This window comes from Nerophis ophidion, linkage group LG12 (assembly GCF_033978795.1).
Source record: "Nerophis ophidion isolate RoL-2023_Sa linkage group LG12, RoL_Noph_v1.0, whole genome shotgun sequence".
Classification (NCBI taxonomy): Eukaryota; Metazoa; Chordata; class Actinopteri; order Syngnathiformes; family Syngnathidae; genus Nerophis; species Nerophis ophidion.
Window position 1 is genome coordinate 16,755,195 of NC_084622.1, and position 12,517 is coordinate 16,767,711.

Consider the following 12,517-nt stretch of genomic DNA (forward strand, 5'->3'; position numbering starts at 1 on the left):
AAAGCCCATTACAAGCGGTCAATTTTATTATGGGATAACAGCACATAAAGCACATCTAAAACCGATGTGTCCAATGCACTTTTAATAAAGGTAATATTAAAGGTACAGCTTCTAAGTACAATATAACAACATTCATATTAGAATGAAAAGTATTTAAAAGACAACATTAAATCTTCTTATTTTTCTTTACAGACGTATTTACAAAAAATGAGTCAAAATACTTATTTTTCATATTTAAGAATCGTCCGACGAGAAGGAGCAAAAAACTACATGTGTGAATTGACTACTTGCTATAAGGAGATAGTTGAAAAGAGCTGGATTAAAAAGGTACATGAGCATCCATCCCCAAATTGAACATCAGTAGCAAACACGCGACTTTAAAAATGGCGCCCATTTTTTTTTTCTCCCCCACCCGCCCCCCGCGGTTTCTCCACCTCTGCTTGAACCATCCTCCCGATTACACAGCCGACACTGAACACGAAACGGAAACACAAAAAAAAAGATACAAATACTTCATGTACAACAGGGGTGTCCAAACTTTTTCCACAGAGGGCCGCACACTAAAAAATCAAAGCAGGCGGGGGCCATTTTCATATTTTTTATTTTAAAAACCAATGCAATATATGTAAAAAAATATATATACATTTAGGCTTCCACTCAGTTATGAACCTGGGGACCCCAAAGGGTTTTGGTCATAAAAAAAAAAAAAAAACGACATTATTCAGTATTATTATTTTCATTATTATTCAAGTTTTAAATCTCTAGATCAACATTAGGGAAAAAATGGAAAAAACACAAAATATGCAATATTCTCACCCAATAACTTTTTTAGGTGGAATATTTGAGATTATATAATAATTGGAGCCTTATTTTTGGATTTTGATTCATTATTATTTTTTGAGAAATAACACTTAAAAACAAATCACACTAAAATAATTGGGGATCCGAAAGTGTCCTACTAATTAAAGTGTTAAAAAATAAATTATACTTTTTTTTACTGTTTACTTTTAGCACAATAATCTCGAGATCAACTTCAGATATATCCGTCAATTTTAAGTTTTATTGTTGTTTATGTTTTTGTTTGTTTGTTTTAGGCCCTTCTTTGAAAAAAACAACTCAGTTTTGTATATGGCAAAACACAAAATATGCAACATTTTCCCCAAAAAATATCTCAAAGTGCAATATTTAATGTGACGTAATTGAAGCCTTGAATAAGTCAATAATTCAAAATGACATTGATCATTTTTTAAAGAAATAACAACAGCCTGCATGGCAGCTTTGTGTTATTAAAGCATTGCAACATTTTCTTGTTACATTTCACCTGTTTGCTCTTTTATACCACTTTTTATGTTTTAAATTTTTGTCAATTGTATTCTTAAAATGTACCATGGCGCCGTTAAAAATGACCTTCGGGCCGCAAATGGCCCCCGGGCCGCACTTTGGTTGGACACCCCTGATGTACAGCATGTGGAAAAACACCAGAACATAAAAAAAGTGTGAAATGAGCATTTATTTGTCTGAGTTGTGTCACTCAAACAAGGTGAAGTCTGTACAATGAAACTATTTAACATGTTTCACACATAAAGAAAAACAGATAAAAGTGTGTGTGTGTGTGTGTGTGTGTGAGGTTTGATCCTACAAAATACATTGTCACTTCAGTACATATTGTGTAAAACCCCCCAAAAGGACAATTGAAAAAAAACATTGCTACACCGAGAGGCACTCAGTGTGTATTATTGCGAACATTGCTACCGAGTGGAGAGAAAACGTTGACCTTCCGTGCGTGCCTGCATTCCTTCAAAAATGGGCGACAAAACATGAGCGGACAACGAGCACCCTTAAAGAAACCGCACCCTGGGAGTGAAATTAAACACAACACTGCTGCGTCAGCTGTTTTCTTCTCCTTAAATAGCTCGCTAAATAGCAGACACTCGGTTTTTGCTACAAGCCGGAAAGAAATAAGTGCCTTATTTATCCCAAGACCAGCACGCTGATACAGGTACTGCCTTGGTAACTATTGAGTCCTAATGGCAAATACTGGGAAATGAACCAACTAATAGGGCGGCCTAATCAACATGTTGCTTTGTTTACAAACTTACTTAGCACCACACAAAATAAACCACCCTAAATCCTACTTGATCCTAAATCGGGGAAGCAAACTAGAGTCGTCGTACAAAACGGCGCTGCTGATTAACACGTAAAATATTCTCATTGGCTTTAGTAGGTCGCGGTTATTTTATTTTATTTTTTTTGTTCCCTTACCTATGCAGACGGAAGCTACCTTTATACAGGTGATCAATAATTCCAAATATGGTGAGGATGAGCGCGAAGGATAAGAGTGAGAGAACCATCTTGACAAGCCGTGTTCTCCACCTGGGAGCTACTTACTATCCAGATGCAACATACAAAAAAAACAACCCAAAATGTGATAAATAAGGTGTATTTACATGCAGATAAACACAAATAAAAAGGGGGGGAAAAAGACGGGTATTATTGCTTGACATTCAATTATGGCTAAAAGTTACAGATAGAAACAACAATTTTCCTACTCCAGTCCTTTTTAGGTGTGCTTTGGAATTATTTTTGTCTCTTAAGGGTGACGCAACATCTATACCAGGGGTCCTCAAACTTTTTGACCCGGGGGCCGCATTGGGTTAAAAAATAAAAAATTTGAATAAAAAAAAAATAAAAAAATTTGTAATTCGTTAGGGGAGGAAAAACAAAAACATGGAGGCTATGTCATCCCTACAAGCCTGTTCAGCATACAATACATATATATATATATATATATATATATATATATATATATATATATATATATATATATATATATATATATATATACATATATATATATATATATATATATATACATATATATATATATATATACATATATATACATATATATGTATATATATATATATATATATATATATATATATGTATATATGTATATACATATATATATATATATATATATATATACATATATATATATATATATATATATATATATATATATATATACATATATATATGTATATATATATACATATATATATGTATATATATATGTACATATATATACATATATATATATATATATAACTATATATATATACATATACATATATATATATATATATATAACAATATATATATATATATACATACATATATATATATACACATATATACATACATATATATACATATATATACACATATATATACATATATATACACATATATATTCATATATACATATATAAAACAATACATATATATATAACAATATATATATATATATATACATATACACATATATATGTATATATATATATACATATATACATATATATGTATATATATATACATATACATATATATATATATATACATATATATATATATATATATATATATATATATATATATATATATATATATATATATATATATATATATATATATATATATATATATATATACACACACACAAGCCTGTTTCACAGGTGTCCCTCTTCCTCCACTGAAGAGCAGGGAAACCTGCAAAACAGGCTCGCAGGGATAAAATAGCCTCTGTGTTTTTCCTGACCTAACGAATATTCCGCCCTACCCCAGTATTGAGCACTTTCTAACGGATATACCATTGTTATCGATGGGAAAATGCAGTTGCCTGAGCGGCTCGGAGACCCCGAAAGTAACAAACAGTTGAAAATGGATTGATGGATGGGCTAGAAAGGACAGATTAAAAAAACAAAAAAAAACTAATAAAATCCATCTTTCCATCCATTTTCTACAACTTGTGCTTTAATAAAATAATAATAATAATTATTATTTTTTTACTCTGGACTACCCGCAGACCGTAGTTTGGAGACCCCTGATCTACACAATGTATCATCAGGAACGCTCGCCATTGTGGAGCATTGAACCATAAGAGCTGACCTTAAAGAAGAGGATAAGGAGATGCAAATATAATCACTTAGCACTCTTTTTGCACACTAAAAAATGTTGGGTTAGAAAATAACTCAACTTTAACCCACCTGCTGGTTCAGAAAAAGACGAACCCCTTATTTGAGTTATATATGAGTTTTAACTCAACATTTTGGGTTAAAATATTTAATCAAAACGGTGAGATATGATAACTTAATGTTGGGTTATTCCCAACCAAACTATTGGGTTGAATTATTTTACCCAAAAGTCGAGTTATGATAACTTAATGTTGGGTTTCTCCCGGGCAAACTGTTGGGTTGAATTATTTAACCTAAACGTTGAGTTATGATAACTTAATGTTGGTTTATTCCCAACCAAACTAATGGGCTGAATTATACAACCCAAAAGTTGAGTTATGATCATTTAATGTTAGGTTATTCCCAACTAAACTATTGGGTTGAATTATTTAACCCAGAAGTTGAGTTATGATAACTTAATGTTGGGTTATTCCCAACCAAACTATTGGTTTGAATTATTTAACCTAAACGTTGAGTTATGATAACTTAATGTTGGGTTATTCTTAACCAAACTATTGGGTTGAATTATTTAACCCAAAAGTTGAGTTATGATAACTTAACGTCGGGTTATTCCCAACCAAACTATTGGGTTGAATTATTTTACCCAAAAGTCGAGTTATGATAACTTAATGTTGGGTTTCTCCCAACCAAACTGTTGGGTTAAATTATTTAACTTAAAGGTTGAGTTATGATAACTTAATGTTGGGTTATTCCCAACCAAACTATCGGGTTGAATTATTTTACCCAAAAGTCGAGTTATGATAACTTAAAGTTGGGTTTCTTCCAGCCAAACTGTTGGGTTGAATTATTTAACCTAAACTTTGAGTTATGATAACTTAATGTTGGCTTATTCCCAACCAAACTATTGGGTTGAATTATATAACCCAAAAGTTGAGTTATGATCATTTAATGTTGGGTTTCTCCCAACCAAATTATTGGGTTGAATTATTTAACCCAGAAGTTGAGTTATGATAATTTAATGTTGGGTTATTCCCAACCAAACTATTGGGTTGAATTATATAACCCAAATTTGAGTTATTTTAACTCAATGTTGGGTGATTGTTAATAATGTTAATGAGATTAATCCATAATAAAGTTCCCTTCAAGAAACTTTTTAATTAAACAATTACCCCAAAAAACAACCCAAAAATGGTTCATCATTTTGAAAACCAATAAACGTAGTTAAAGTAATACCCTTATAACCCCCAAAAATGGATTTCTCTTTTTGAAAATAACTCCAAAGTTCAACCCAACACGAGCAACTCATAAATTGGGTTATCAGAAAAACCCAGCATTTTTTAGTGTGTGGCAAAAATAAATACATAAATTCAAATTAAAACAGTATTAAGGGTGCTATTATTATTGTTTTTAAAAAATACATCATATCTAGTTGCATTGTTGAAGGTGTTATGTCAGACTTGGAGGATGGATTGAGCATAAAAATAACAATAATGATAATGAAGCACTTTCTCTTCCACGTAACCTTGTTCCTATTGTAATTATTAAAGCCTTGTCTGGGTGTTTTTTCAACTTATTCACTGACAACAAACACACACACAGGCACACACACTCACGCACACACACACTATTGCTTTGTACATAGAGACAACAGAGGAGCATTTGACTACACACTGATTGAACAGCACACATCAATCCCTCGCTTATGTGCAGAGAGAGACTTTGCAGGTTCATATTTGGACACTTTTTGACGACCACGGCGGATTTATTACTCTCTATCAAACCCGTAATCACGCCGCGGGGGCCGTATTGCTTCTTTTTACACATGAAAAACACTCACACAGTCTCCTTATAAGCCAGGGGTCGGCAACCCAAAATGTTGAAAGAGCCATATTGGACCAAAAATACAAAAACAAATCAGTCTGGAGCCGCAAACAATTAAAAAGCCATATTACATACAGATAGTGTGTCATGAGATATAAATTGAATTATGAGGACTTAAAGGAAACTAAATGAGCTCAAATATAGCTACAAATGAGGCATAGTAATGCAATATGTACATACAGCTAGCCTAAATAGCATGTTAGCATTGATTAGCTTACAACCCTAACCCTAATGTCTGATTAGCACACTCCACATAAGTCAATAACACCAAAAAAACTCACCTTTGTGCATTCATGCACAACGTTACAAGTTTGGTGGACAAAATGAGACAGAAAAAGAAGTGGCATAAATCACGTCTTAGAAAGTCGGAGAAAGTTATACATGTAAATTGTAAACCAGGGGTCACCAACACGGTGCCCGCGGGCACCAGGTCGCCCGTAAGGACCAGATGAGTCGCCCGCTAGCTTGTTCTAAAAATAGCTCAAATAGCAGCACTTACCAGTCAACTGCCTCTATTTTTTAAATGTTATTTTTTTACTAGCAAGCTGGTCTCGCTGTGCTCGACATTTTTAATTCTAAGAGAGACAAAACTCAAATAGAATTTGAAAATCCAAGAAAATATTTTAAAGACTTGGTCTTCACTTGTTTAAATAAATTCATTTATTTTTTACTTTGCTTCTTATAACGTTCAGAAAGACAATTTTAAAGAAAAAAATACAACCTTAAAAACGATTTTAGGATTTTTAAATACATATACCTTTTTACCTTTTAAATTCCTTCCTCTTCTTTCCTGACAATTTAAATCAATGTTCAAGTAAATGTATTTGTTTTATTGTAAAGAATAATAAATACATTTTAATTTAATTATTCATGTTAGCTTCTGTTTTTTCGACGAAGAATATTTGTGAAATATTTCTTCCAGTTTATTATGATTACAATTTTAAAAAATTATTCTGGCAAATCTAGAAAATCCGTAGAATCAAATTTAAATCTCATTTCAAAGTCTTTTGAATTTCTTTTAAATTTCTGTTCTGGAAAATCTAGAAGAAATAATGATTTGTCTTTGTTAGAAATATAGCTTGGTCCAATTTGTTATATATTCTAACAAAGTGCAGATTGGATTTTAACCTATTTAAAACATGTCATCAAAATTCCAAAATTAATCTTAATCAAGAAAAATAACTAATGATGTTCCGTAAATTATTTTTAAAATTTTTTCAAAAAGATACGAATTAGCTAGTTTTTCTCTTCTTTTTTTTTCGGTTGAATTTTGAATTTTAAAGAGTCGAAATTGAAGATAAACTATTTTTTAAAATTTAATTTGAATTTTTTTCCTGTTTTCTCCTCTTTTAAACCGTTCATTTAAGTGTTTTTTCATCATTTATTCTCTACAAAAAAACTTCCGTAAAAGGAAAAAAAATGTACGACGGAATGAAAGACGTAAATACCCATTTTTTAATATATATAGATTTATTTATTAAAGGTAAATTGAGCAAATGGGCTATTTCTGGCAATTTATTTAAGTGTGTATCAAACTGGTAGCCCTTCGCATTATTTAGTACCCAAGAAGTAGCTCTTGCTTTCAAAAAGGTTGGTGAACCCTGTTGTAAACAAACTAGGGTGAGTTCAAGGACCGCCAAAATTAGTAGGACAAAACGGCGCTCGCCAAATACTCGAATCAATGAAGCCTGTTTGATATAAAAAGTGTGCTTTATAGCAATTAGAGACGTTTATGTCATGTTTTTCCTCCTACAGAAACCATAATTAAAAGAAAAAATATGTTTTTCCCCCTCATCATTTCCATTCTTCATATATTTTTGAAAAAGCTCCAGAGAGCCACTAGGGCGGCGCTAAAGAGCCGTGGGTTGCCGACCCCTGTTATAAGTGGTTATTTTTATTTTTTATTTTTTTAAATTAATGACAAGGAAGATTCCTGCAGGAAATAAATACTACTACTAATAATAATACTAACAGGAAAATTCCACCTGGTGTGCGCGTCGAACGGCCGCCTCCTCCCTGAGCGTACACACCCTCGTCCTTCCTGGATTGTCTAGCACTTTTCCAGACTGGAAAGTTTGTTCTACTTGAGGTTCTTACTGGCGGTGCAGGGCTTGTGCATCAAAACAGAGACGATTACTTCCAGACTCCCGACCCCAACCACCACGGATTTAGTATTGCATAAGATTATTTGGTTTGGGCTAAGAAAAGAGGGACCCTGATAACACCTTTTTTAATCCTTTTTTTTTTTGTAAAAACGTTTGTTCCTTTGGCCTCTGAGGCCCGGAATGAGTATTCACATGGCGGCGGAGCATCCCTGAACACAAAGAATAAGACAAAAGAAATGAAAAGGTCCCTGAGGGGTGACAGCGAGGCGGTTGTGGTCGCTAAACGCCTCGCACTAAATTGCACGGGGCGGAGGAATGAGGTGTGCGAGCAAGACAGGAACAAGGAACACGGTTCTAAAGGGATCTCGTTTTTTTCCCGTTGTTGCCTTTAAAAATAAAATTATTTAAAGAAGTCGCTACTTGAGTTGGCTGGAATGTCTCACACTCGTTTTGGACTGTTTTGGCACATTGAGGGTACTATTTTTTTACTTTTTTAACATTTTTTTTTGTCTATCACTTTTACGAGCACAAGAAAGACACACTGGACAAAAACAGAAGCACGACAACAAAGCATTCTGGAAATAGCACGTTTGATGCTTCCCTTCCCATAATTCAGGGGTGTCCAAACTTTTTCCACTGAGGGCCGCACACAGAAATATTAAAGCATGCAGGGGCCATTTTGATATTTTTTATTTTCAAACCATAACAAAGTATATGGATTATTTTTTTTTACCTTTAGGGCTCCCGGTGGCCATAAAGGGTCTAAGTCAGGGGTAGGGAACCTATGGCTTTAGAGCCAGGTGTGGCTCTTTTGATGACTACATATGGCTCTCAGATAATTATATTTATATAGCGCTTTTCTCTAGTGATTCAAAGCGCTTTACATAGTGACACCCAATATCTAAGTTACATCTAAACCAGTGTGGGTGGCACTGAGGGCAGGTGGGTAAAGTGTCTTGCCCAAGGACACAACGGCAGTGACTAGGATGGCGGAAGCGGGAATCGAACCTGGAACCCTCAGGTTGCTAGCACGGCCACTCTCCTAACCGAGCTATGCCGAGTAACCGTGTAATACTCTTCCATATCAGTAGGTGGCAGTCGGTAGCTAATTGCTTTGTAGCTGTGGGAAACAGCGGGAGGCAGAGTGCAGGTAAAAAGGTGTCTAATGCTTAAACCAGGGGTAGGGAACCTATGGCTCTAGAGCCAGATGACTGCATAAATCTTAGCTGACATTGCTTAACACGATAAGTAATTAATAATTCCGCTGGTAATCACAGTTTCAAAAATAACGTTCAAATTATAAAACATTCTCATGCATTTTAATCCAACCATCCGTTTTCTACCGCACCTGTTCAAGATGTCGCATTAATGGTAAGATTAAATTATATTTATTATTGGTTAACTATTAGAATAACAATGTTGTTAAAAAGAATAAGAGACTTATTATACTCTACAAATGTTGGTCATACTTAAAAATGCACGAATTTAGTTGTATTCAGGGTTGAAAAATGTTATATGGCTCTTACGGAAATACATTTTGAAACATTTGGCTTTCAAGGCTCTCTCAGCTAAAAAGGTTCCCGACCCCTGTTAAAATGTTAAAAACAAGTCAAATTATTTTTAATTTTTAATTATTTAACGCTTACAGTAAATCTCTACAATATATAAACTTCGGATTGATATTATGCCTTTTTTGTCAAAGACAACTTAGTTTTTTTATAATAAAACTGAAAAATGCAGTATTTCCCCCACTGCCAAAAATATTCAGAAAGCAATGTTTGATGTGAAGTAATTACAGCCTTAAAAATATCAATAATGCAGGACACCATTGATTTTAATTCATTAATCTTTTTAAAATCTCATTAAATATATTTGGGATCCAAAAGGTGCCCCACTCATGAAGTGATTCATTTTTATTATTATTTTTTTTAACTTGAAGGGGAACATTATCACAATTTCAAAAGGGTTAAAAACAATAAAAATCAGTTCCCAGTGGGTTGTTTTATTTTTCGAAGTTTTTTTCAAAATTTTACACATCCCGGAATATCCCTAGTAAAAGCTTTAAAGTTCTTGATTTTCACTATTTGCGATGCGACTGTCCATTTCCCTGTGACATCATACAGTGCTGCCAATACAAACAACATGGCGGTTACCACAGCAAGATATAGCGACATTAGCTCAGATTCAGACTCGGATTTCAGCGGCTTAAGCGATTCAACAGATTACGCATGTATTGAAACAGATGGTCGGAGTATGGAGGCAGATAGCGAAAACAAAATTGAAGAAGAAACTGAAGATATTGAACGAATAGCTATTGACGCTATCCGGCCATAGCGTGGGTGTACCTAATGAAGTGGCCCATAGCATGGCTGCCTTATTACCATCGCCGGTAAAATGTGCGGACCAAACGATCAGGACTTTCGCATCTTGTGACACTGGAGCAACTTAAATCCGTCGATTGGTAAGTGTTTGTTTTGCATTAAATGTGGGTATCTAGTTTCAAATGTTCATGCAGCTAGCGTAAATAGCATGTTAGCATCGATTAGCGTAGTATGTTAGCATCGATTAGCTGGCAGTCATGCCGCAACCAAATATGTCTGATTAGCACATAAGTCAACAACATCAACAAAACTCACCTTTGTGATTTCGTTGACTTAATCGTTGCAAATGCATCTGCAGGTTATCCATAAATCTCTGTGCCATGTCTGTCATCGCCGGTAAAATGTCTACTTTCGCATCTTCGGGCCAGTGGTGCAACTTGAATCCCTCCCTGTCAGTGTTGTTACACCCTCCGACAACACACCGACGAGGCATGATGTCTCCAAGGTTCCAAAAAATAGTCAAAAAAACGGAAAATAACAGAGCTGAGACCCGGTTTTTGTAATGTTTAGAAAATGAAAATGGCGGTTGTATTACCTCGGTGACGTCACGTTCTGATGTCATCGCTAAAGGACCGATAAACAGAAAGGCGTTTAATTTGCCAAAATTCACCCATTTAGAGTTCGGAAATTGGTTAAAAAAATACATGGTGTTTTTTCTGCAACATCAAGGTATATATTGACGCTTACATAGGTTTGGTGATAATGTTCCCCTTTAAGTTACAAGATCAACTTCAGATTTATCTGTCGATTTTACGTTTGAACCTTGTTTTGTTTGTTTTTTATGCTCTTTTGTCAAAGAAAACAATGTTTTGTATGGCAACCACACAATACATGCAATATTTTCCACATGAAACATTTTAAAGTGAAATATTTGAAATAATTGGAGCCTTGAATAGGTCAATAATTCATTCAAATTTTTTTTTTTGGCGCAATGGCAAAAAAAAAGAAATTAAGATAGACAAAAGAAAAAAAACAGCCAACTTTTTCTAGTTAGATTTCACCTCATTCCACTTTTTTAAGTGTTTTTTTTTTATTTTTGAAATAGCATTTCCAGAATGTGTGGCGGGCCAGTAAGCAATTAGCTGCAGGGCCACAAACGGCCCCCAGGCCGCACTTTGGACACCCCTGCCCTAATTGTACCAACAAATGCTCATCTAATTATTGCGGGAGCATACTTAAGTGCTGTCTCGTTTCTCGAGTTCATTAACCGACGGAGAGGGAAGAAATGTTACAAAAATAGAAGCTTTTTTTTTTACGACCAGACAAGGCTTTGAATATTCACTTTCGCTTCATTGTTACGTCAGCGCTGGAGAAGGCAGGCCTGAGTCACTCCCACACAAAAAGGTTTCGGCTGTGTCTTTTCCTTCCACGGGATGGAACAATTGACTTGGCTTTGCAAATAAACAAAAAAAAAACAACCTTGCCTTTCACAAAGATAATACACGGCTGAAGACAACCACAATGCATCCCTAAAAAACGATCCGTATCAATAGCACACTTAGAGGGAAAATAACATAAAAATATAATTTATTTGTGTTTTGTTTCTTTCAATCCCAATTCTGACCTCTTTCAACGACGTTTACAACACTAGAAACACAACGCACCTTTATTTCCGTCCACGTAATCTCCTAGCACGATCTTTTAACAGTCTGCGTGTACAACACCCAAAAGTACACAAGTTGGCACGTCGTGTAGTCTGTAAATAAAAACAGAATACAAATATTTGCGAATCCTTTTCAACCTATATTCAATTGAATAGACTGCAAAGACAAGATATTTAATGTTCCAACGTTTCTGGGTGTTGTTGATAAATGGCTTTCGCTTTGCATAGTGAAGCTTTAACCTGCACTTGCAGATGTAGCGACCAACTGTAGTTACTGACAGTGGTTTTCTGAAGTGTTCCTGAGCCCATGTGGTGATATCCTTTACACACTGATGTTGCTTTTTGACGCAGTACCGCCTGAGGGATGGAGGGTCCGTAATATCCATACTTGCCAACCTTGAGACCTCCGAATTCGGTAGATGGGTGTGTGTGGGGGTAGAGTGTCCACCCTGAGATTCGTAGGTTGGGAGTTCAAACCCCAGCCGAGTCATACCAAAATGTCCATAACACACCCAAAAAAAAATGGGACCCATTGCCTCCCTGCTTGGCACTCAGCATCAAGGTTTGGAA